The following is a 27338-nucleotide window of genomic DNA, read 5'->3' on the forward strand; positions in this document are numbered from 1 at the left end:
GGCAGGATACATTACACACGGTTAACCCTTGCCGCCAGGAAATACGGAAGTGATAAGAAGTGAAGAGAAGACAGGAAAGATGTAAAAGTGGGATAGAAAGACGAAGATTGGAGAGGAGGACAGGAAAAGGCGACTGCCGATTTCCCCCATGTGGGTCAGCCTGGAGGTGCCGTCTACGTGAAGCAGAGGTCAAAGAGGCGTGTTGCCTCCGCCGGGGGGCCTTAAAGGTCCGAACACCCGGCATCGGCTCAACCTCCAGGATCCCCCTTTCCCCGGACACGGCTAAGCCGCGCACGGCTACACGCGGGAGGGTCCAACCCTCGTGTGCTCGGGTCCGTGGTGTCGCCACACACCAAACGCCTGCTGGCGCAGACGCCCGGGGTTTTATTTTGAATGCACAGTTAAAAGAAGGCGTTTTATCCTGTTCACTGAAAAAAAAATATTTACTTGTTTGTTGGTGTACAACCTGAACGTAAGACGGCTTCTCCGCTTTCGCCTTCGCTGCGCAACTTTATTGGAGAGGATCGTTTTGTACTTCCACCCACTTTTTTTTTGAATAGACCATAGAAGGAGAAACTTTTCGGGAGCGGAGATATCTGTCAACCACATTAAAACCTGATGAAGGCATCGTCTTCATTCCGACGTCAAGACGCACTGACAGCAGTGTCCACGTATTTGCTCAATGAATAACTTGTAAGGAACGCATTTATATTGCTTATAGAACCCGATGAAGCCTTTGTGTGGTAGTGCTCATAGCTGGGCAGCAAAACAAGGATCCAGGCGTTTTCGACAATGCTTGGTATTGAAAAAAGATTGCGATGAACTCATGTTCGGAATTCATACATATTTTTGTGCTTCAAAACCACGCAGGAAATGTTTTTCAGGCTTACAGTTGCTTTCGCAAGAAAAGTGCGTTACTAGAAATAAAGGCAATAATTTTTTCGTTATAGAGTCAGCATTGACAAGTTCACGTAGAATGTAATTCCTGTCAAAATCTTAATTTACAATGTCGTGGAAATTTGGCATAACTATGAATTTTTAGTTCATTTCTGCGTCGATATTAAAAGGTTTCAACGAATGCGTTGCCAGTTGTATTCGAATATTTAACTTAATGTTTCTGGAGAGCATGATGGACTAAAATTACTTCAAGCTACGCGTCTCAGCTAAATGCGTTTTTCACACTGTTATTTTCATTTTTCAGGTCGCCTTTGAAAGCGAACTGAGATTTGGAAGTAAGATTGAAGAAAATGACAAGAACTGAAAAAGTTCCTTTTGGTGGTATCAAAAATCCTAAAATTTCCTGAGCCAACAAGATCGATCTAGAAGCATACCTGCGGCCCAGGCTGGCAAAGTATGCGCTCATTACTGCGGTGAATTGACCCTGTTTCCCATATCGCTAACTTCTAAATACTTTCAAGCTGCAACGTTTTAGGAGCGGCCGATATCAGTCAGATCCGAAAAAGTTCAATCAATTTTGAAGCAGTGAAAAAGCAAGCGGTCAGTAGTTACCTTTTGTGGCCTTAAAAAACGTGTTTTCACCTCTGAAGCATTGTATTCTGGTTACCAAGGCTATCTTTTTCTGACACCGCCAAGTGACTACATCGGTCCTCATTGTCTGGAGGAAAAGACGGCTCCTTATCTGCGGCTGTGAGCAGAAGCGCATAAACATCAGTACTGCGACGTCCCTAAAAAGGCACTAGTGATGTATCTGCCTTTATTATCTCAAAGATATAACATATCCAAATGCACATGGCCAACTGCTTGGCTTTGTAGTCAACTATAAAGCCATGAATTAGCGTGGAAATAACATGGGCGCAGACAAGACTGAAGAATTTGCTCACTGCCTTGAAGATTTAAATCAAGATAATATAGAGACATAGACTGTATCAACATTCTGAATATCTTTTAAATCTGGAAGTTTTGTTTTTAAACATGGACATTTCGATGTATCCGATTTTCTGCGAATGAACAGCACGTATAAAGAATTTAACCCAGGAAGAAATATGTCTGTCACATTAGTTTCACTGCTTAGAATACTCGCCTTTCTTTAAAAAATGAGCGAGCAAAAAATGACTTCATCAGGCGTCAGGCATACAGCTCGCTATCTTCGAACGCGCGACGCCGCAGAGCACGGTACAGAGGGCAGACGGCAGAGAGCATGCGTACTTTTGCTCAAGCAGATACCGAGGGGCTTGTTTAGGTTTTACATTTCTTCGTGTAGTCTAAATGCGCAAGGGTTTAGCAAAACTTCTTCCTAATGGATAAGCTTTAGTGCCACCTGCGCAATCTCCCGTGGCAGATAGGCGGAGTCTCTCTCCGGGCAAACCTTTGGAGGTTGTGCATGCTGCTGGTCTGGAAGGCGCCATAAATATTCCAGCACCGGTTGAAGATCGGAGCGCCCCCCTAGAGGTCAGAAGCGGCTGTAGTCACTACCGCAGTGACAATGATGTGTCCGCTTGTTGAAAACTGGGGCCAGACCCAAGGACTGTTCAAGTAGCTCAGTCCCACAGGTATCTCAGGTTCAACAACTATTGTGCTCTAGTGTCGAAGACACCGAGCCTTCTTTTTTGCCGACCTGGCAGACGCGGCTTTCGAGGGTCCCCGTGAGTAGGGAACTATGATACTCCTGGTGACAAACGAATGAATGAATGAATGTTTGGTGTTTAATGGCGCAACGGCCAAGTATGGCCAAAGAGCGCGATGTCCGTGGTAATGAGCTTGCAGTGTAGTTATCAGTTCTATGAAGTTGGTGTGACGTGGCTGTAAAGGGGCCTTAAAAATAATCGTTCTAAAGTGCGTAAACTCTGTATAAGATTATGGTGATGACGTGTACTATGAACATTAAGATACATTTAAAAAGAATGATACGATGTGTAAAAATATATCAGGTTATAAGATATGCTAGACACTATTGCCTCCGTAGAGCCCTTGAAACACAAGGGCCTGGAGACATGTGCAGTGGCATCCCCTGGAGAGTGGAGGCGCTACGAACGTATGGGAGTAATAACATATAAGACCAGGAATGTGCTGTCGGTATGCTAAGGCAAAATGTATCTTTCTCTCAGATTCGGCTTCCCGACACTCCAGGAGGATGTGGAGTACGGTCAGCCTCTCCCCGCATCTACCACAGGTTGGTAGATGCGGGGAGAGGATTCGGGGGGATTTTCGGGGGGAGATGCGGGGGGATTTCTGCTCACTTCCAGTGAGTAGAAAATTATGGGTGCCAAATGTGTGTCCTATTCTTAGATGACAGAATAAGACATCTGTTCGGCGCGATTTTGTAGTCGACGGCCAGAGTCCTAAATGCGGCTTTATCAGGTGGAGCTTATTTCGTTTCCACGTCCCACATGTGTTGCCAGTGATCTCGCAGCCTCCTTCGCAAGAAAGGCCTCAGATCTGTGACAGGCACCTCAGCGGTACGGTTAACAGTTTGCGATACGATTGACATGGTCATCTCGTCCGCCAGTACGTTACCCTCGATGCTCCTATGGCCAGGCACCCAGCATATAATGATACGCTGGTTGGATATGTACGCTTTACACAAGACGGAATAGAGTTCATTAAGTACTGGATTTTTGTGTGTATAGAGTGACATTAAGGCCTTCACGACGGTTAGGGAGTCTGTATAAATAACTGCTTTCGGAAGTTTGATTTTCTTATATGGTTCACAGCAGACAGTAATGCGTAGGTCTCGGCCGTAAAGATACTTGTTTCCGGATGCAGTACATCGGATTCTGAGAGGGATGGGCCGACAGCAGCATAGGACACCCCGACATTTGACTTCGAAGCGTCTGTGTAGAACTGTGCACAGGAGTGCTTGTGCTGGAGTTCTAGGAAATGCATTCGGATTTCGATCTCTGGTGCGTGTTTTGTTGCTTCTAAAAAGGATATGTCACATTCTACGACCTGCCACTCCCAAAGTGGTAACAACTTGGTTGGATGCATTATCGAAGCTCGAGGAGTGGGACAAGCATTTCATGACTCAGCTCCCTCACAGGAAGCGAGAAAGGCTGTCTTACAGAGGGTCGATTATGGAAAACTGTAGTTCACGTCATATCGTTAACAATTTTAAAACATGGATGTTGATGATTGGATTGTATTTTCGCGAAATATGTAAGGCTGATGTAAGTTCTCTGTAGATGGAGCGACCATTAATTTGATTCCGCGTATAAGCTTTCAATCGGGCTTGTTGTGAAAGCGCCAGTGGCTAAGCGGATACCTAAATGGTGAACAAGATCTAGCATCTTTAGCGCGCTCGGGGCAGCAGAGTTAAATACTAAAGCACCATAATCCGATCGAGACCGCATTAGGCTCTTGTATAGATTCATTAAACACTTCCTGTCACTACCCCATGTAGTCTGCGATCGAAGTTTCATTAAGTTCATTGTTTTTAGACATTTTTCTTTCAAATATTTAATGTGTAGAATGAAAGTGACTCTATAGTCAAGTATAATACCTAGGAATTTGTGCTCTTTGTTGATAGGTATTTGTTGTCCACACAGTTTTAAGCAAGGATCCGGGACCAGGCCTCTCTTTCTTGTAAAGAGAACACAAGAGCTTTTTGGGGGGGTTGATTTTAAATCCATTTTGGTCTGCCCACTTGGACACCTTGTTCAAGCCATGCTGTACTTGTCTCTCGCACACTGCGAGGTTACAGGATTTGAAAGCTATTTGAATGTCGTCCACATGTAAAAATGTAAAAGTAAAAATGGCAGGTGGTAATGAAGCACGAAGCGTGTTCATCTTCACGATAAAGAGCGTGCAGCTGAGCATGCCTCCGTGGGGTACACCAGTTTCTTGTGTAAAAGGACGTGAGAGTACATTGCCGACTTTTACACGGAAGGTACGAGTGGACAAATAACTTTCTATTAGGTTTAGCATATTGCTACGGAACAATATATGCGATCACGGAAAGGCGAGCAATGTGAAGACGACGACGACGATTAGAAGCTAGCGCGGGCTGTTGCCTCTTGGCCAAGCGCAGCGTATTTTCTTGTAAATATACTTGTACAGGGTCGCCCACTCTTAGTTAGAATGCCGCTCCGCGGGGCGCCTCTGTCGGGCACCGGAGAAACTATTGCGCAGGTGCAGTGAGAGCCGCAGGCGGGGCTTCGCGCGTCGTCTGCTACAGTGTGCCCTGTACTGCGGTGAAGTGGACTTCAAATTTGCACTGCCTCCACAGAACGCCGATCGGAGAAACGTTTCTGAATAAACAAAAGACTGCCGAGAAGCCTATCAGCTGCTTTTATCCCGTTGCAGCAACCGTAGCAAATTTTCCTGCGTGCCTGGTGAAGTTGAAGCACACAAATAAGCATACCGGGGAGAAAATGCGCGCCGCGTAATATTCGAAGCTTTATACTACTGCTGCAGCACTACGATCCGCCAATATTTTTAATTTTTGGCGCCATGCTGAGTAGCTGGTAATAAGTGTTAGCACACGACTGCTGTTGTCTGCTGAAATCTCGGCGCGACGAAAATTTTTCTGAGCGGAATAGTAATAGTGGAGGTGGAGCTACATTTTCAGTCTCCTAGTTTACTTTCCCACAGATACAGGTAGACGGCCAGGTAGACTCATCAGCGTTTGAAAACAATCCCTAAGGTTTACCAAGACCTCAGTCTTCAGCTTTGCATGGCTTTAAGTAGTTGCTGAGAGGATATTTATTAAGACGATAGCGTTTAATTGTTCCTACTAGCGTCCGTCCGTTACATTTTAGGTCACGTGACCTTAATATCACGTGACATCACGGTGCAGCGTGTCATGATGTCACATGATCCCTCTGCCACGCTTGCGCCAGCTGCTCTTCTCATCTGTCACGAAATGAATTCAAGCGTGGCAAATTCAACTCAGTGGAATGAGTCGCAAACGGCTTTCGCCTTCCCGCAGTTCATAAACATCTATGTGCCTCCAACGAATTTTACAGTTCACAGGTGGCCGTAAGAAAATATGCCGTACTGTGTTCCCGCTAAGTTCCAAGTATGTGGCTGGCGTATTGAAGCAGGACATGTTGAATCGGGTATGTGGACAATTTAGTCAGCCGCCTTTCAATCTGCCTCTAACACTTCCATCAGGGCTTTCGGATGAGCGCCAAATGCATAAACTTTTCTTCGGTTTACCGTGACACTGCAACTTCCCGGTTGCGAAATTTCTATGACGAAGTTTATCTATAGACGTAAACCGTCAAGTCACCCAAATGTCTGCCGCCCAGTGCAACTGCTTTCGCGAGTCATTCGGCGATTAAGATCACAAGAACGTTGCCGTATCACCACTGCGGCCCAAAATGTGATTCCCGCCTGTCTAGACCGAGAGCGCAGGCGCGTCTGGTCACTTCAATGTGTTCTGCTTGTGGGCCACACTAAAGCGATATGTCGAGAGTGCCGGAGGACGAAAGGCGGCTGATTGTGGACTTAAGTGTCTGAGGGGCTATTCGCAGAAACGGATTGCAGCAGAAACCAATCATGCAATTCACACAAAGAATAGACTAATTAATGCATACCGGAATGAAGGCAGGCTTCAGGATGCCCCTCGGCAGCCTCGTCACAGAGTGACCACAGATCAAGAAGATAGACAGCTAATAGCTGCTGTGGTGGATAACCCAAAGACGTCTGTACAGGAGCTGCAAGTGGAGCTGGGTTTGAAACCTGTTTCTGCCACTACAATCAAGCGCCGCCTTTACGAAGCTGGCCCTAAGAGCAGAACTGCAGCACAGAATCCGCTGCTGCGTGCTCAAAACAAGGCGAAACGCCTGCAGATTGCCGAAGACCATGCGGATTGGTCGGTTGAGAACTGGGAGAGCGTCGTCTTTACAGACGAGTCTACTTTTTCTACTAGATGGGACCAAAGAGCTCGAGTCTGTGCGCCCCATCAATACGAGGTATGTGGCTTTGTTCCTAAACCTTTCTTATAAATTATTGTGTGGAAACATTGAAAAACGTTTTAGGAGCATTATTCAGCTTGCAATTTAGCGTTAACGTGTATACTTTGCGTAATATAGTTTTCCAATTCGCCGCAGCTCATTTTTGGTAACCGCATCGGGCAAAGACTGATCGATGTCTCCGGCTTAAATGTATGTGTATAAAGCTAGTAAAAACAGGCTTTAATACATAACTTAAAGCTTGAATACAGTTGCGCGCAACCCGTTCCGATTTCGACCACTGTCTTATCAACAAGCGTTGATTGCGGGCAGCGTGCATTGTGCACTGCTTGGAGGGCAATACTTTTCCGTGCACAAGGTGCTCACGCTAAACCACAGGTCAAAAATGCATATGTGCAGGTTAAAGCGCGTAGGCAGCATTCAGAATTGATATTTGCCAAGTTTCCTAATGACACTTTCAATAAAATAGCTGTTTAAATGCACGTCAATTCTAAATTTTTTTAATTGTTTCTCAACGAATTGACGCAAAGACGGTGTCGCTTAAAAAGCAGCCAAGCCATTATTTGTTTCAGTTACTTGTGGTAATTGTCTTAGCTGGTAGGAATACAAGACCCGTTTGAAGACTCAACAATATTAATACATAGTATGCCTTCAGAAGCATCCCTTCCTTGAGAATCGGTTTCGGATGGCTGGTGTATAATTCTCATAACAAATGTATGCATATAAAAAATTTGCATGCTATTAAATGAAACAAGTGCGTTGTAATAAAAGACAATTACTTCTTCTACGACACTAGAACACGGCAGCAAAGCAAACAAAAATATAGTACCTGCACTCCATCTTTCTTGCAGGTATATGCCGGAATTCATACAACGAGTTGCCGCAAGTGGAAGGAGTTCTGTGACTGTATGGGGCGCCGTGACGAAGGATGGCCTTGGACCTCTAGTCCGAATACCCGGAAGATTCACAACGGAGGGCTACTGCTCTATACTGGATGTGGCTTCGCCATTTCTGTTAGACGGCCCGTTCCCTGGCATGGACTTCGTTCTTCAACACGACCGCTCCCCAATACACACATCCAAGAGGGTTGCCTCGTATTTGCAGAGCCGGGGAACTGCCGTGATGGATTGGCCTCCACAATCACCAGACCTCAACATCATCGAGAACCTGTAGGGGAACATTAAAGTTGCGTTGTCGGGTCAGAACTTGCCTGGTTTGTCAGCAGACCAATTGTGGAGAGCAGTCCAAGAGCATTGGGAAACATTAAGGGCCAGTGTTGACCTCTGCACGTCGCTCTACAACTCCCTTCCTGGCCAGATGAGAGCTGTCGTAGATGCCGGCGGTGATGTTACGCGCTACTGGGCCATGAAGGGTACGACTTAGCGTCGCGCTTGCGTCGAGACGGACTGCAAGGTTGCGCGCCTCGCTTGACCGTCGGTTCCAGACTGCCTTGTCGATAGCCCCAGTGCACGTGAGCGCAGTTAAAGTCACCGGCAACCAGTAGGGGGTTTGATCCGGCCATTTGGGTTACGGATTTGAGGAGTGGAGCAAGTAGGTGAATCGGCTGTCGTGGGAGAAGATAGCAGTTAAGCATGAACAGCGGAGATTGTGCAGGGGTGTGGGGTAAAATTTCGATGAAGGTGTAAGCAATAGGGGAGGTAACGTCGTGCTCCGCGTAATGCAAGGTATTACAGACGTATGTAACCACCCGAGGAAGATCAGTGGTGTCAGAGGGGATAACAGCGTATCCTGGCAGTTGCCTGCAAACATTGGCATCCTGGATAGCGATAATGTCTGGTGGGGACAAAGAATTAGCGATAATCTGCTGCAGAGGGTCGCGCTTTCGCCGAAAGCCTCTGCAATTCCATTGAATAATTTGTAATGAATTATGGTGCCTCGGAGGAGCCATGTTGAAGGGTGGCGGGGCGAAGAAGAAGTGCAGAAGGTGGGACTGCGGGAGGAGAGGCCGCTGAGAGTCCAGGCATAAGGTTAGCTAAACGCTCGTCAACCTTGGCCATGATGCTAGATATGACCCTATCTATTATACCGGTAATGGTAGCTTCAATCATAGTCTGGCACTGTGCAGTGACGTGCGCAGTAATGCGCTCTGTGAACTTGGATTCTAGGTTTTGGGCGAGGTTCTGAAATTTGGCTTCCAGGTCTATAGGTTGGACTGGGCTCTCATCAGGCCTTTTTTTCTGAGGAGGTTGGTCGGACGGGGTGGATGAAGAAGATGGGGACGGTGGAGTGGGGGGTAGGGCAGGGGTGGAGGTAGAGAGGGCTGCCTTGAGCTGCCCTACCTCATCCCGCAGAGCCTCCACGTCCAAGTCCTGGGAGGTCATGATATTCCTCTTGGCAACCTTAGAAGCCCATGTAGAGGTAGACGGGAGGGTCGTGCTAAGCGGGGGAAAGTCCTTCTTGGTAGGGAACTTTGTCTTCTGGGGCGGTGGGCTAAGTCGTTTGGTGGCGGCATTTCTTGCCTTGCACGAGCCGGTGCCCGTGAGGTGCTGCCCCCCACAGAGAATGCAGATCGGGATGCAGGAGGGAACATCTTGCCGCTCATGCTTGTCCCCGCACCGCGGGCAGAGACCACTCTTGGGGTGGGGGCACACATCGTATCTGTGGCCCGGTCGATGACAGTTTGTGCACGCGTCTGGACTTCCCTTGTACGTCGTGCATCTATGCACTACACTCGTGTAGCGTATGGTGTGAGGCACTGGGCCATGCGCAAATGTGATCAATATGGAAAGGGTCGTACCCATTCCTCATGTTGCGATGATATGAGCTCCCGGGTTGCGAGTCTGGAGGTCTTGTAGCATCTCTTCCGGTGTTTCCGCCCAGTAGGCTTGCGAGATGACTCCGCGCGCAGCAGCGGGCGGCGGTGCGATGTAGGCGGCGACGGGGTAACTGGTTTCTTGAAGGACCACTTCCTTGATTTGGACGAGGTGAAGGGCCGTTGACTCGTGAGGTGTAGCGACCGTGAATGTGTTATTCGTCGGGTGAATCCGGAGGTGAAACTCTCCTAAGTCCCGGTCAGCGGCGGTGACTCGCAGAGCTTTCCTGAGTGGCTGCGTCATAGCTCCGTTCAAAGCGAGGCCTCCTCTTGGTTGGAAGACTACCCTTATAGTGCCGGGAGGATGAAGCAAGTTGCTTACTTCGCAATGCGATTGCGTGCGTCACGCGCAGCTGTTGTTGTTGAGCACGGTATGTCGGCTTGAAGGTCGCAGGGGCATTGTCGATCGGAGCACCGACGGCGGGTGCGGCAGGCTTATCTCGAACAGGGGCTGCATGAGGAGGCACAACCAGCGTCGGGTCGAGGTCTTCGCCCTGCGATTGCACCACCATGGCTGTTGTGGGTGGGTGCACTACCAGTGATTGGCCTAGCCTCTAGCGAGGCAAGACCCAGTGCGGCCGCTGGACAGGAGCAGACTTTCCGACATCGATACGGTCCAAAAAAGGTTCGGATGTAGGTTTAGCGGTCGGCAGCGGCGCAAACGGAGGGGATTCGTGCGTATTCCGTTGTGACTGGGACACAACGCACGGCACCTCGGGAAGCCCGGGCGGGGGGCGGGGGGCAAAGCTTGCGCCTTGGGAGGCCCGGGCAGGGGGCGACGGGCAAAGCTCACGTCTGATCGGTTCGGAGTGCGCGCCGACGGCACGTACGTTCTTTTCGGGCAGATTTGGGGGTCCGGAGAGCGCCGACGGCACGTCTGTTTACTTCGGGTGGCTGTGGTCCCCCCAGAACTGGATCGTTCCTGGTGGTTCGTGCCACCACAGCAGGTGAAAGAAGCCGAGTATAGGCCTCCTCCAACATGAAAATCTCGTCAGGGGCAGGCAGTATGGTGCTGTCGTTAGGTAGTGGCAGTCTGCTAAGAGCATCAGCAGGGCCAAGCTCTCTTCCAGGCTTGTATAGAAGTGCGTACTTGTGCGCAGATAGCTTGAGAGCCCACCGGACTAACCTTGGTGATGCTTGCACAGGGACAGGCTTGTTGGCACCCAGCAGTCCGAGAAGTGGCTTGTGGTCAGTGTATGCTTCAAACGGTATGCCCCACAAGTACTGGTGGAACTGCTGTACACCAAACACGAGTGCCAGGGCCTCCCTGTCAAGTTGACTGTAATTTCGTTCTGCTTTTGACAAGCTCCGTGAGGCAAAAGTAATGGGATGTTCTCGGCCATCAGCATCTTTGTGGGCCAGAACTGCACCTATGCCATAAGGTGATGCATCACAGCTGAGGCACACAGGCGTGTCAGGGCGGAAATGTACGAGAACTGGAGCTGAGGCCACCAGGTGTTTGCAGGCTGTGAATGCATCTTGCTGGTCCTGCCCCACTCCCATTTCTTTCCATCACAAAGAAGACAGTGTAGGGGAGACAGAAGTGCAGAAAGATTAGGCAAGAAACGTCGATAAAAATTTACAAGTCCCAAGAAACCCTGAAGTTCTTTGACGTCTTTTGGCACAGGGGCATGCAGAATGGCAGCCACCTTGTCGACGTTGATGATGTGCCAAGATACTCCACTTGTGGCACGAAGAAATGACACTTTTGGAGTTTCACTTTGAGGCCAGATTCTTGAAGCTTGCGAAGCACAACACGAATGTTGTTGAAATGCCCAGCATCATTAGCACATGTGACAAGAATGTCGTCGAAATAGACGGCCACATGTGGAAGTCCTCTCAGCAAGTTCTCCATCTCACGTTGAAATATAGCAGGAGCTGACGAGACTCCAAAAGGCAAGCGGGTGTACTGAAACAATCCCATATGTGTCGAAATTGTGCCGTACTCTCTGGAGGCCTCATCAAAAACCACTTGCTGATACGCGTCGCGCAAATCCAATTTGGTGAATTTCTCACCCCCTGCAGGGACAGTCCACAGGTCCTCAATCCTTGGAATTGGACATTTGTACATTGTCGCTACTGGGTTGATGGTGACACTAAGGTCTCCACGGAATCTAATGCGCCCATCCTTTTTTACCACAGGAACAATAGGTGCAGCCCATCTGGATGCTTTCACTGGAACAAGGATGCCATCTCTTCTTAATCGTTGTATTTCTTGTGTGACTCCATCTGTTAAGGCATATGGCAGAATGCGTGGCTTGAAGAACCGAGGTGGGGCATCAGAAGGAACATGTAATGACGCTTCAGCACCTTTGTACGTACCAAGACCTTCCTCGAACACATCTGCGAAGTCTTGGACTAGGTGTTTGATGTCAGAAAGGGCATGTATATTTACTTCAACATTGGAGAGGCCGATGTCCAGCTCGCGCATCCAGTTGCGTCCTAGCAGAGTAGGTGAATTGTCCCCGGTCAGAAAAATTAGTAGATCCGCCTCCTTGCCATGAAAGGATGTCAGCCTTGCCTTCGACTTTTTTCAGTTCCCCGGAATAGCTTCGCAGAAACACTTGCGACGGCAGCACATTAACCGAAGGCAGAAGCTGTAGGAGCTGCGACTTGGCAATGACGGAGACGCTTGCCCCCCGTGTCCACTTCCATGCGGAGCGGCTTGCCGCAAACGTCAACAGTGACGGTGAAAGGCGGAGGCGGTTCGGCGTAGTTACTATGCCACATGTTGCGGATTTCTGAAGGCGAAACTGCAGCGGCATCTTCATCTTTTACAGTGTGCACGCGAAGGCGGTTGCTTGACGCCTGCAAACTTCGTGCAGTGGGCGAACGCTGCTCGTGAGGACTTCTACTTCGGGCTTAACTGCCCTTTCGTTTCGTATAGCAGACTTTCGCCAGGTGACCCCGTTTGTGGCAGTAATTGTAGACGGTGTTAGATATGGAGCTGTTTCCTGCGATTACTTCGAGTTCCCCAGACCACATCGGATTGCAGCACAGCTAATTGAGGAATGCAGAAGCAGGAAAGCGCATTCCAGAGGAGACACGTGCAAACAAGTTTGCGGCCCCCAGGTCGTGTACCGCCGGGATTAGAAGGGGCCCTGGGACAATGGAGCTCAATCGTCCCCCTTCGGCTTTGAAGAAGGCATTTGCCACCGCTGCGGAGCCGTACCACCGGGAGCAGGTGGGCACTCGTGCAATGGAGCATGAGCGCCCCCCCCCCTCCTTCTCCTCCTCGAAAGAAGTGGATTGCAACTCTGCGAGGCAAGAGCGCAGTACCGGGAACAAGTGATCAAGAGTGGAGGACCAGGCGCTGACTCTCTTCGCCGGGTATGACGCCATCGCACGGGCGCCTGCCATTGGCGGAAAGTGGCGTCATCGGAGCGGACTCTCCTATTGGTCGAACATGACGTGACTTCCAGTGCTCGAAGGGTTTATAAGAAGCCTTCCAGAGAGACCTGAGCATTCTGGGAGATTCCCTGATTCCCTGATTCACCTCTCTCGAACTTCTTGCCGCGGGCCGCAGCGTCCGAGTTGCTGCCGGCCCGTAATGACTGTACGAATGTTACTGACTCTCACCTCCCTGTATAAAATGTAAAATAAATACTCCCAAGTTTTGGTTTTCATCCCGACGTCCGTCCCTCAACCCCTACATCTGGTTGGCAGCGGTAGGATCGCCTACGAATGCATCAACTGGTGGCAGCGCTACGCATAAACCTTCGTCGAGAGAGATCCTAAGGAACTGGGAAGAGAGAAGAGAGAGCCTTCGTCGAAAGAGGTCCGAAGAAACTGGGAGTAGCGAAGAAGGAGCAAGCCTTCGACCCATGGAGTCCGGAGGAACCGGGAACAGCGGACAAATGAACCGGATGGCAGGGTGCTGCAACCGTAAGTGAGCGCGTGGTTTTTTTCCTTTTGATTCGCCAGACTCAAATGTTGTGTGTTCATTTTGATAGTTCTGGGAATCGGGAGTTTGTTGCATTGTGTGTTTGCACAAATTAATTAAGGAAAACAGTTTTAACCACCTGTCGGGGCAGCTGCCATGAATCTTAGAAGGTTGACGAGGTTAGACTTGTTGTTGGTGTGCGACGATTTGGGAGTTGAGGCGGACGAACGGATGAAAACGCCAGCTATCATAAAGGCGATTCAAGATAGTGGCAATGATGAGAAAAGCATTGAGCTTGCTTGGGAAGTGATACAGGAGCCACGGGAGCGTGTACGTCGTGTACGTTTGCGAAAGCGTCGTGAACTTAGGAGTAAGCATAAGCGTGAAGAACGCGAGAATGAACGGAAGCAGGAGCTTCAAGGACTTGCTCTTAGGTATGAGCGTCACGGACGTGAGAATGAACGCGAACGTGAGTATCAGGAACGTAAGCTTGAGCGTGAGCAAAAGTATGAGAGAGAGAAGGCAGCACTGATCAAAGAGATACAGTATTGTGATCAGTTATTGGCACAGAGACAACGGCTGTCTGAGAATTCTGTAGGTAGTACAGAGCGAAAGAATGAGGAAGTGTCTAGCGGACTTTCGCCAGAAGCCGACGAAAAGAGTAGTGCCGGTGAGATTGGCTGCCGAATGATAAGTGAAGGGAAAAGGCTAGCTGCTAACGATGCCTTAGTGGCAACAGAGGCCGTTTAAGGCCGCAAGGAGAGCGACGAGGTGCTGTGCCAACAGATGACTGTGCAGACAGCTAGGCCAGCTGCGAACAAATTGGCACAGTTACCGCGTGTGTGCGTCGCTGGTAATGTTAGCGAGGTGGCTAGCGAAGAAAAGGGTACTGTTGACGCGACAGACGCGAGCACCCATGTAGAGCCAGATGTGCGTGCAGAAGTGAAGTGCGAGCTGAACGATGCAGTTGAGGGTAATTCTCAGGATTGTGAGCTGCGTAGCTCAAGAGAATACAACTGCATTGTTCGGGGATCTGTGCGGCTCTCCGCCAGTCTAGATAGCCTAGATAGGAATGGTTCAGTTATTAATCATTCGGACTGTGCGCGTGAGACAGCGATCGATACCGACGGGCTGTGTGCCGATGCACAGCGTGAGCTGGGCAATGTAGCAGAGGGCAGTTCGCAAGAATGCGAGTTGTCTAACTCGAGTAAAGCCTGCTGCATTGTGCCAGAGTTGGTTGAGCTGTCCGCCAGTCGAGGCAGAGCGAGTGTTGATTTAAGTGAGAATCACTCAGACTGTGCGGGTAAGAGACCGATCCGGGCCGACGAAATGTGTACCGGCCAGCACGAGGCACGAGAAGGCGACATGAAGGCGAGTGCAAAGAGAAAGCGCCGTAAAAAGAAGCGCGGTAAAGACCGAAAGTCGGTAACTAATGTAACGCCGCCAAAGATGGCGAGAAACCCAAATGGGCAGGGCGCTAGGAAAAAGATGCGGTCGTCTGGGACGATGTTGACGCATCGAAAACGTTCAAGCCACCGGTCAAAGGGGGACCGCGAAGAATGTTCTGCACGGACGCGGACAAAGGGCACGAGGCAGTTAAACTCCTCGTCGTTCCGTAGTTCTTTTCACAGCTCAGCGTGCAGTTCGAAGAAACGCAAGGTGGCAGGACGAGACCAGGTGGGGAGTAGCGACGCGGTCAATCGAGTTCGTGTTGAAAGCGGGGCGCGGGGACGCAAATTGGCAGGAGACCGTAACGTCTTGGGGGAGCTGATAGTGAATCAGCCCTTTTGTTGTCTCTCGGCAGCCAGAGTAGCTTTCAAACCACGCCCACCGCGGGTTCGACTCAAAGTATGAGTCAGACGTAAGCGTTTGGAAAGAGAGGCCAGGAGCGCTTCCGTAGAAATGAAGTGTTTTGTTTTTTATTTTTGAGCATCGGAAAGTTTTCGCGAATTGAGACTAGGATTTCTTTCAAGGTGTAAGGTTTGAGCTTTGTTTGTTTTCGTTTGAGAAGCTCCAAGATTCGAAAGAGTCGTTTTATGTAAACCTGTAGTCTCGCGAGATGTTCATCAATAGGTACATAGGCTTTCTTTTTTGTGTGTGTGAGTAACCTGAAGGTCAAGGTTATCGTTGTGAGGCCTATCGTAACGCGCGTGTGTTATTTAACCTTCTTTCTTTTAAGTGTTTTTGAATTTTCTAAGGTTAAGCGCGTAGATTTTCAGTGAGTGCATGATTTGCACGGAGAAGCGTTCTTAGTTCCATTAGCGCGTGTCCTGTGTGGACGGAAGGAAGCAGACTTTATGACTGGGTTGCTGGTGTGTGTGGAGGGCAGCCGTATTCTGACTTCTCTGATAAGTACGCGTGGAACGAGTTATTAAAAGACGCATCATTTTAAGGGTTCTGCGGAGTGTGTAAGTCCCGCGAGTTTAATTGTTCGTTTAAGTCACGTGTCCTAGAGGGACTAAGAGAAAGAAACGTGAGTAAGCGTAATGAAGAGTTTACCTACGACACAAGTATGCGTTCTGGATAGTGACCACAAGGCTAGTGCGCTTGTGATTACGTACTTGTGAGGTTGACCAGATTGTTCAGTGGCACCATTACGTGCGATAAGTACGCCACTACGATAGATTGGAAACATGCTGTTCGTGTAGTTAGGCCACTTAAGTAATGTTCGGCTGTTTTCATTTGTTGTTTGCATCGTCAACGACCCTTTTGTTTTGCAGCAACAATAGTAGTCTGGTCTTGTCGGCAATCGAGGAGAAATGCATAGCTGTTTGGAAGGGTGGTTGGAACTGCTTTGTCAAAATTGGGGAACTAAAAGATCAGGGTTGATTTTGACTCAGTAATAGCCTGGCGAGTCAGGGGTGAAGAGCCTGCGCTTACGCGTGGTGCAGCGCTGTGTTGTTTGGTTTGTTTGACGTATGTTCTCCAGGGCCCAGGATCCCGAGGGTTGTCAAACGAGGCTCGACCCCAGTACCCTGCAGCTTCTTTCAGCGTTCCTCATGGCCAGCGAATTGAGTTCACCGGCCATTCAGAACAACCGGGGCGAGGACGAGCTGTTAGATATGGAGCTGTTTCCTGCGATTACTTCGAGTTCCCCAGACCACATCGGATTGCAGCACAGCTAATTGAGGAATGCAGAAGCAGGAAAGCGCATTCCAGAGGAGACACGTGCAAACAAGTTCGCGGCCCCCAGGTCGTGTGCCGCCGGGATTAGAAGGGGCCCTGGGACAATGGAGCTCCCTTCGGCTTTGAAGAAGGCATTTGCCACCGCTGCGGAGCCGTACCACCGGGAGCAGGTGGGCACTCGTGCAATGGAGCATGAGCGCCCCCCCTCCTTCTCCTCCTCGAAAGAAGTGGATTGCAACTCTGCGAGGCAAGAGCGCAGTACCGGGAACAAGTGATCAAGAGTGGAGGACCAGGCGCTGACTCTCTTCGCCGGGTATGACGCCATCGCACGGGCGCCTGCCATTGGCGGAAAGTGGCGTCATCGGAGCGGACTCTCCTATTGGTCGAACATGACGTGACTTCCAGTGCTCGAAGGGTTTATAAGAAGCCTTCCAGAGAGACCTGAGCATTCTGGGAGATTCCCTGATTCCCTGATTCACCTCTCTCGAACTTCTTGCCGCGGGCCGCAGCGTCCGAGTTGCTGCCGGCCCGTAATGACTGTACGAATGTTACTGACTCTCACCTCCCTGTATAAAATGTAAAATAAATACTCCCAAGTTTTGGTTTTCATCCCGACGTCCGTCCCTCAACCCCTACAACGGTCTTCACGTGCTTGCATTCGGATGCAAGGTGTCCACCCCCGCAGCGATAGCAAGTGACGGCCTCGTAGCCTGACGAAATTTGGCATGTTGAACGGGTGGTCGAACGGTGCGGGAACGTAGGCTCACTTGAAACGCAGCAGGCGCGGCATACCTGGCGTTCGTGGACGCGTGGCAGCAGAAGCGTTCGAAGTAGGGTTAGCGTCCGGGTAGCGTCTCAGCCGTTCTAATCCTGAGGAATAGGTCGCAGGATCTAGCGACGCCTTCCGTAATAGCGCCTGAAGTGCGTAGTGTAAGTCGTTGCTGTAGTATACAAGAAGGAGTTCTTCAAAAGTAGCATGGGCAGCAACTTGGACTCGTCGCGGTAGCAGCAGTAGCGGTCAAACAAGGATGCGTCTCGGCAGCGGTGAAGTCCCTGGCATCTATCACAGAAGTAGAATCCGAAGTAGCAGTATCGTAGCAGCAGTAAGGCTCGGACGTAGTGCGCGCAGCAGTAGAAGTCCTTTTCACCTCGTCGCCAGTTGATACAATTGAGTATGGCCCGCGAAACGCAGCCACCGAGGAAACAGGCCAGCACGCCTAGTAGTGACGAACTCGCATCTTTATTGCCAAAACGCGACTACTGCGGCCCCTTATATATTGCCCGCTAGGCATGGCGCAGCAGCAACAAAAGAAAGCAGGGCTGCCAGGGGGCGCTGCATTTTAGAAACTTTTAACATTGTGTCAGCGCCGTCAAGTGATTTATCAGACAAGCAAAAGCCACAAGTTCACGGGTTTCATCAGTTTCTCCAGTAGGCGAAGTCAGCTATCTGGAACTTTTCTTAAAAGTAACTGAGCAGCACAGTTTGCCTCATACTGCTGTGGAGATGCTGTTTACCGAGTTGGAGTTCGTCTTTGAGCTGGTGCTCAAAGCTTATTCTGAAGAAATCACTCATGCTATGAAAGCACCACAGACAGCAGCTGACCTTGAGTGCCTGCTCCAATGCTCCTTTGTGTCACAACTATTCTATGGTATTAAGAGCAGACGACAAAGGGAGAGCTATGCCAAAGAGAATTTCCCCTTTGTTGAGCCAGAGCAGCAACTGGTTGGCCAGAATGCCGTGTATCACAATGTGCCGCTACCAAAGCTGCCGAACGCCTTGTGCAAAGCGCCAGACATTGTGTCTTATTTGACCACACCTGTGTTCATGGCTTCAGAACCTACTGTGCACAAAGACTTCAATGATGGCCTTATATACAGAGAACATTTCAAAGACATAATGCGAGAAGGGAGTGAATGCACCATACTGCTATTCCTCTACACAGATGAGGTTGAAGTTACAAACCCTTTGGGACCAAAGCGAGGCATGCATAAGCTACCGGCTGTATACTGCAGCTTGCTAAACCTTCATGTGAAGTACAGATCGCAGCTGCAGAACATTTATTTATTATTGCTGATGCACTACGCCTATGTCAAGACTTATGGCCTGACAGCCATCTTGCAGCCTTTGCTAGATGACTTGAATAAATTGTATGAGCATCGCCTCAGCTTCGAGTACAGAGGATCAAAAAATGTGCTCAAGTGCTAGTTTTTGGCATCTGTGGCGACAATTTGTCTTTGAATCGCCTTGGCGGCTTCTCCTGTTGTTTCAGCCGTGGCCGAGCGTGCAGATTCTGTATGGTCTTGAAGAACCAGCTGGCAGATCAAACATCGGAAAACATGTGCAAACTGCGCACTGCACAAAGGCACAAGATGCATCTTGCAGCCATTGCTGTTAACAGCACTACCAATAAACGCCTCTATGGGGTAAATGATGTATCTCCACTTTTAATACTTCCATACTTTGACGTAACCTGTCAGCTTCCACCAGATATAATGCATGACATCTCAGAAGGAGGAGCAGAGTGTGTGCTGCGTCATGCTCTGAGAGGACTTCTTTCTTCTGGCTTGCTCTCCAAGCAAGATTTGTCAGATCGGTCTGCATTTGAATATAATCCTAATGACTTAAAAAGAAGCCCGTGCCGTTCAAGATGACTTTCATCACTGGCGATGCTGGTTTAACAAAAACAGCTTCTAATAAGTGGTGCCTGTTCAGGTTCATTACATTGATCATGGGAGGAAAGATACCAGAGAGCGATGACTGGGAGCTGCTGTAGCAGTTCAGAGAAATCCTTGACATTGTGTTTTCACCAGAAATCCCAGCTGGAAGCCTCGCATATTTGAGTGTGCTGGTGTAGGCATTCCTCACTGAATTTGTGAAGCGCTATGGCCGAGATTCAGTGATACCAACGTTGCATTTTCTTGTGCACTACCCAAGATTTTTGCGTGAGGTGAGACCTCTTAAAATATATGTGGTTGATGAAGTTTGAGGCCAAGTATCAACAGTTCAAGAAGCTGGCCGCAGCCGCAAAAAATTTTAAGAACCTTACATTTACACTTGCTATGTGGCACCAGCTGAAGCAAAGCTACCAACAGCACAGCTATCAGTTGTATGAGAGTCCTTCGACAGTACAGAGCAAGCAAGTTGTGTGGGATGCTCTTCCAGAGTGTGCAAGAGAGGTTTGGCCAACAACTGCTCATCAAGTGCACCGTGCAACCCTTGAGCATTGCCATTATAGATGTGGAAGCGTCCTTGTGAAACAAAATACAGGCCCAGAGTTTTACAGAATTGAGTCTCTCTTTGTTGCAAGAGGCAAGCTTTATGTACTAAGAAGAATTATGGAAATTGAACATTTTGATCGCCATACATACTGCTTTTGCGTTAAATGTTCAGGGCAGTTACGAATGATGGAAGCTGCAGGCCAGTTTCAACCTTACATGCTGGACCTGTACCATGACAGAAACATTGTCCCAAAATGGGAAATATGGTAACTTTATATGCATTTGAAGTCTCGGGAGAGAACAAGCTTTTGTGTGTAGTGTTTGTATTATCAAGTTTTTTTTTCGTGATGTGTATGCTGCTGCGTTACTTTGCACATCTGTGACTGTAGGAACTTGCCAATTTGAAGTCGTGGGGGTTGTTTCTCATTGACCAGGGCCAATTTACAGGTTTCATTCACATATTTTATTCATGGTAAAACATCACTTGTCATTAGAAACAATTCGTTCAGTGAAGGACATTGATTACCGTTTTTCTGCTGATGAAATAAACAGTCTCAAGAGGCTCAGGTTCACACATTTCTACACATAATACGATGACCAGCATGCAGCTACTTCGAGCTTATCAACTTGTTCAAATAGAACTCGAATTATTATGTGGTTAAAAAGTCTGTGATGTTTGCATTACAACTACTTGTGACCTTTTTGATGAAAGGAGTGAATGGTTTTTGACCGATTAGTGATGGGCCTGTTGGAAATTGTGTCACGCCTCGAAGAAGACGAAGGGCTAAGCACATGGGGTTCAGCTAGCGAAGCTTGGACTGTAATGCATAGCGTATCTGAACAGTATCACGCTTGGCACCGATAAAGCCCGCAGACAGACCTTTTGCCACATGGTGTTTTGGTGCCTGTAGCGGCACTAGTAGCAAAGGCTTGCGATGCCCGCCGAGGAGGAAGATCGGTCAGGCACGAGCTAGAGAATGCTTCAGACAACCAGGCTGAATGACACCATGCTGCTCTGCTGGCCACCCGGTGCTGTTTATTCTTTCTACAAATAAATTCTGTGGTACACTGCCTCCATCAACCAGCCTCGTACAATTGGTGACTTCGAACATAGGGAAAAGCAACAGGCTCTGCAGTGCTGCCGCCGAACCTTGCTACAAACGTGAACCAGTCAGCTGATGAAGAATAGTGCTCAACGACACTTTACAACTTTTGGCTTCTGCAGCTGCCGCCCTCACAGCCCTCTCGCGTGGTTCGTACAAGTCTAGGCCCAGCTATTCGTCAATATTCTGTATTCTCAGCTGTGACCGTACCGGCTCTGCAAGTGGGAGATTCCAGCAGATGTTATCGCGCCTCTCCATCTCCTGCTCCTTGATGGGAGCATATTCGATGGCCTAAAGGGCGCCTTCTTCATCCATTCCGGCGTACTGCTGCACAATACGCTCCTGACAGTGGAGTTTCCCGGCGACGGCCGCGCCACCTGTAGCGCCGAAAGCGCAACTCTGGTACTGATCCAACGTCAGTCGACGACGTCGAATCCAGCTGGCGTGAGTGTTGTTGATGTGACCGCGTGTGATTCGAAACGTCTGAGCCACGTGCGCCACCGTCCTGCAGGTTCTCATGCCGCAGTTTTACGATGGCAAATGTTCAAGAGATCGAAAACTGCCCAGGAAAGAAAGCATGGGGACGGCGGTACTGCTGCGTCAAAGACTAACGGCCGCGCAGGGCTGCCTGCTCTCCGACTCTACCGATTTCCGGACCGGTCGTGGGAAGAGCAGCGCCGGAAGAAATGGATTGCTGCTGTGCGCAGAGTGAAGTAAGTGTGCGGCAGTTTTGAAGGAGAAATAACGTTGCGAATATTACCTTTGTGTTGGCAGTCGCGGCAACGCGAAGTAAAAGAGAGTGTATTTCTACGGCTTGTTTATATTGTTCTGTACGCTGCAAGCAGTGACGAGTTCTAGCTTTTAGCGTAAACAAACTGCATGGTCGTCTGATAATCGTGAATTTTGACTTCTAGCGAAGCCGACTGCTCTCCGTGGACACCGACGTCGTCGTCGAGAATCTGCTCAAGACATTTCGTGAACGGAATGAAAAACAACATCGAGAAACATCCTGGATACAACCCAACGTTGTTCCCAGTGGCCTACCGTGTAAGGCCATTCAGTGCAACGGAGAACCTTGCTAGGTATCAAAGGCAACTCATGCCAGTGGCATAAAACGTTCAATATTTGACACCATAACGAGGCCGCGGGTTTTATTCCCGGCCGTGGCGGCCACATTTCGTCGGGGGCGAAATGCAAAACACTCGGCCTCTTCGATTTTGGAGGACGTTGGAAAAACCTAGGTGGTTAAAAATAATGCACTGTCCATCATATTCATATGGCGTTTTTTGCACGCTAAGCCGCACAATCCACTTTATAATTTTGTTTTCTTTGGCACCATTAAGTGTGCTACACATTCAAACTTAGTTCGCATTCCCATTTCGTTTGCCATTCCGCCAGAAAATAAAAGCGAAATAAAATGAAAAGAAAAATCATACTGACTGCTGTCAATCTCCGCGAAAAAAGATTTGTTTCTTCCGCTTGTAACTAACCTTTTACTTGCTTTTCAGGTGGTGCAAAAGGACCACAAATCTCAGGACAAATGAGCATCCAGAAGTTGACATAAGCAGTGATGAAGCAGCGCACGACTCAAGTGAAACTGTGGACAAATTTGATCCAATGCTGAGTGAGCTACAGCCAACTGCCGAGACAATGAGGGCCTCATGTGATCAGGTAAATCATCTGAGTTTAGGTGATGACATAGACGGCAATTTCAAGAAATATTTTCACTTTGTTCACATGGAAGAGCCCTTCACACTATCTGCAATGCATCCATTTTCAGAGACCCAGGCTGTTAGGATTTTTATGTTAGAAACTATCCTCTATTCTAAGTAGCTAAGTAATTGTATGCAACATTTGTCTAACTCCTCTTGTTTTATACTAGGCCTGCCAAACTGAAGCTTGTGAAGGTACAACACCGTTTTCCGTATTTGTATGCTCAATACATGAAGCCGACGCTTGCACTCAGATTAATCACACAATCACGTGTGATGCTGAGATACAATGCCAACCTATCACAGCCTCCTGTCACAGTGGCCCAGACATCAGATCCAGTTACTTTGGCGGCTATGAGTGTTAAATCCTCTAGTGCTGTTATGAGAGACCTGTGCGGTGTGAGTGTTGATGTATTTGCCCTCTTGCTGGGCATTATCCCTAATCCTGCAGACCGAACATGTGATGTCTCTTTGTTTGACAGGCTTGTTATGTTCTTAATGAAAATGAAGCTGGGCATTTCTTTCGCATCTCTTGCGGTACTATTTTCTGTAAGTGGACGGGCAGCCTCACGCCACTTCCACAGCATCCTCCGTACACTGAGTAGTGCAACTCAAAAATGGATCTATCGACCGCCGTCGCACGTGATAACGTCAACAATGCCAAACTGCTTCAAGGTCCACTACCCTGGCTGCACCATGATCATAGACTGTACCAAGGTTAGAACAGAGAAGCCAAGCAATGTACAGCAGCAGCGAGTGCTGTACTCAAATTATTAAGGTGGCTACACACTCAAATTCCTGGTTGGAATAGCCCCTTGTGGAGCAGTCTGTTTTCGATCAAAAGCATACGGAGGGCGCTGTTCTGATGCATTCATTACTGTTGACTCGGGCTTCTTAGATCTCGTGCAGCCAGGTGACATAATCATGGCCGACAAGGGCTTCCCAGGCATCAAGTCAGGGGTTGAGGAAGCTCGTGCTGTTCTTGTGATGCCCCCTTTCTTGCAAGGGCATGGCCAGTTCACTGACAGTGAAATATTGGAAACGTACAACATCGCACAAGTCAGAATTCATGTTGAAAGAATAATTCAGCGCATAAAGACATACAACATCCTCAACTCACGGGTTACCACAGAGATGATTGCAAAAATGTCAGATGTATTTCATGTGTGCTGTGTTTTAACAAACCTGCAATCCCCTATCATAGATGAAGAGCGTGTGGACTCTAGGGTGTAGAATTTGTGAATGATTATGTACAATAGTGCATTGAAGCTAGCACAGTTTGAAACTGTCCTTCTAGTCAATTCCTAAATGTTATGGTTCAACTGTTATCTATTTTGTTTGTGAATAAAGTGTCTATCAAATTGTCTTTGTTCATTACTCACAGGCCTTTGTGTTGACTGCTGTCCACATGTCAAAACCATGTAGCATACGCCTACACACAACATATATCAGAAACAGCACCCAAGCCACTTTCGCTAGTACAGTTCACATGTTTTCATTAATCTTTTTACAAGTTCACACAATACCTTAAATTTAACACGTAAAAAATTTATACACATTGCAAAAAACTACACTCGCCGCCATCTAGCAAATGCTGGCAGTAGCCAAGCAAAATAAAATTCCTCTAGTGCTCGCACTGATACACACAGGAAACTGTTATCTCTTTCAATATCTATTATTATGCTTTGCTTACTTGAATAAACAAAAAAATATCAGCTCTGAACGTTGCACACACACATTAGCAGCTGCACTTGTGTGTAATACTTGTGACTCTTCAGGAGGGCCAGTCTACCATTTACATATTTTACATATGGCACAAATGAGTGTTCCAATCGGTCATTGATGATGATGTCGTCTTTCCTTGAAAATGGGCACTTTATCTCCAGAATACAGGGCTTCTGGTTGGATAGGAAGAGGCCATCTGGGCTGCCAGCAAGCCATGGCTGGAGAGAATGCAGCACCAATCCAGTCTGAAAAAGACGACATATCTATAAGCGCGCACTGTTTCAGACATTTAACAGTTTCTTGATTAAAGATAAAATGGGTACATACTAAGAATAAAGGTAAAATATAAAGGTAGCACTGTGGTAATTGTACCTTATATTTTAATTATACTAATCTGCTTAGCTATAATTCAAAGAAGGATATCGTGTGGTACCTCTATAACCTGTACAGAAACTTTATCTTGAAACTCCTTCCGGGCAAGTGCTTCCATCTTTATGCCTGAAAGAGAAACAACTTTTAAGTGAAACCATTACCATATGTTGTGGCTTCCGATGAAAAGCTTGTCGTTCTCAGTAGTGTGTTTACCAAGTCAGCAGGGGCCTTTCTTTTTCTCAGTATTGTGTGCGCCATAGAACACGTTATACGCACTCGTCGTTCTCGGTGCCACCTGTCGGTCATAAGTATCAAGAGTAATGTTAACACAAACTGATAAATTGGCCCACCACCTGAATCACTTACCTTAGGTTCATAGACTGGCCCTTTGTAAGTGCACATAGGTGATGTGTGTCCTGGCACTTCACATTTTTCTTGTAGTACTCGGCTGACGCCTTTGAAAGTAATTTACAATAATCCTTCGTTTTTACTTGGACTTTGGGTACTTTTCTACAACTTCCAAGTAGTGGTATGCAGCTCTGTGTGGATTAAGCACCCCTTGAAGCTCAGCCATGTTCTCTTCTACATTGGCAACACTTCTGTCAGCAGTTACATTGGCCATGTTTTGACCAACTTCTCTAAGAATGGTATTCATGTGACACCTCAATTCAGGAAGGCGATTTATCACGTATTCTGGCTCCAGCATTGCAGGTTCTTTTCCCGCAACGTATGGATGGGTATTTTCTGAAACAAAGCACACAAAATAACATCATAGAGTACATTAGCACTGATAATATCCCACGCGATACCCCTTCATTGTCTGTCAAGAAACAATTTATGCACATGTGGAAAGTGCTGAATGCCTGCTTACAAAAACACAACATCGTAAAAGATGCAATACACATATGCGTATGCTGTCAAAAATTTTCTTACCGCCAAACAGCTCTTCAATAAATGCCTTGTCATTAATAAATGACGTCTTTGGTGGCCGCCCCCACTGCTGTGGTTGTGATGTTGTGGACACGTCCTCACTTTCATTGATGTATATTACAAGTGCTGCACAGTGTTTGCAGTTTCCCGAGGCCCCGTACCGACAAGTGCAGCTTCCACCACTCAAGGCACGGTCGGCCTTGTTCAGCTGAAAGAAGTAAATTTTGTAACTTTGCCATGAAGCTTTAACACCGCTTTTTTAATGTGCATTGAATAGGGCACAAAACTATTCTTCCTAATAGACTTACGAAGCAATTCATTGTGATTTGCCTACTGAGGATGAATTCCCATATGCAGGTTTTTTAATCTATTATTAAATTTGGAGCACAATGCATGTCACTGATGCATGCCTCGTTGAGTTACTTAATCTTGTCATATGTGCCAAAGCTTCTTTGTGGAGTATGAACAAGGTCATGCTGCAGTAAGCCGAATTAATATTTAACATCCATGTTCATATGCTTTGAAATATTAGTTTTACATTTCAGTGCCACTAAAATTGTAAGCAATCTGTGCTTCTAATTTTCATGGGAATTAGACACACTCATAGTAGATGCAGATAATTGTATGTGCGCATATGGCTGAGCATATACATTAAGTAGTGCAAGGGATCGACGCTGCGATTGAAACTAAATGGCATGAAAACACTCGGCATGATTACCTTGGCTACATATCTCGATCTGGTGGCCAATCAATCGTCAATGTGCGAACTTCTGCGCATCCGCGAGAAAAGTAATTTTCAACCAAAAGACTTTCCACCACGGATTGGTAAAGCAAAGTACTGCTCCAACGTAACACTTCCTCCAAACGCCTCTAATCTGCGAACGCTCGGCACTAGTCAAAGCTCTTGAGTCGCAAGAATACATTTCCTGTCCGTGATGGGATTGGGGGAACTGTGATGACATGATGATTTCAAAGGAATCGTTAGAATGGCTTTGTGATCACGCTTCCTTCCTGAAGGATCGCACTAGAAATTGTAGTCAGTAGACTGAAGTTTTTGGTCAAGAGTCTTGCCGGGAAGCCGACTTACATATTTTGTAATTTCTCCATATCTTTTAGAGCTATTTATTTTGATGTACGAAGCCTACTGCGTGGTGGCTGCAGGTGTTCTGGCATGTGTGAGTCGCTGAGCACTTCACACTGTGCCGCTCTGCCTCGGTTCAGATTGCCGGATACGGTTACCCGAGTCTTGGCGGCCGGAGCGGCCCAAGGTCGTGCCGGTGCCTCAGCAGTTGTAAACAAAGTACTGCGGTTGCTTGGCAGAACATAGCAGTCAAGTACAATTTTGTGCAAGTTGTTTAAAAGAGCCTTTCAGTAATTCGAAAATATATGGAGCGTATCATCGTGGCCTGTAAGGCTTTGCAAGCGTGTCAAAATAGCACCACGGAAGAACACGTTTAGTCTACGGTAAATCAAATGGTCGGCCAAGAACACCCACGCTTAACGCTTAATAAGCTCAGCCACGCCTGGACACTGAATTGAGCTGCTTAATCAAAGCATAATATG

General features: G+C 47.9%; 2 pseudogenes; one reads left to right on the forward strand and one right to left on the reverse strand.

Moving 5' to 3' along the window:
* The first annotated feature begins 20868 nt into the window (after positions 1 to 20868).
* Positions 20869 to 23981, forward strand: LOC139049218 (uncharacterized; annotated as a pseudogene).
* Positions 23982 to 24263: 282 nt separating this feature from the next.
* On the reverse strand, positions 24264 to 26095 carry LOC139049219 (uncharacterized; annotated as a pseudogene).
* Positions 26096 to 27338: the final 1243 nt, after the last annotated feature.

The sequence above is a fragment of the Dermacentor albipictus genome, chromosome 8 (assembly GCF_038994185.2).
Source record: "Dermacentor albipictus isolate Rhodes 1998 colony chromosome 8, USDA_Dalb.pri_finalv2, whole genome shotgun sequence".
Lineage (NCBI taxonomy): Eukaryota > Metazoa > Arthropoda > Arachnida > Ixodida > Ixodidae > Dermacentor > Dermacentor albipictus.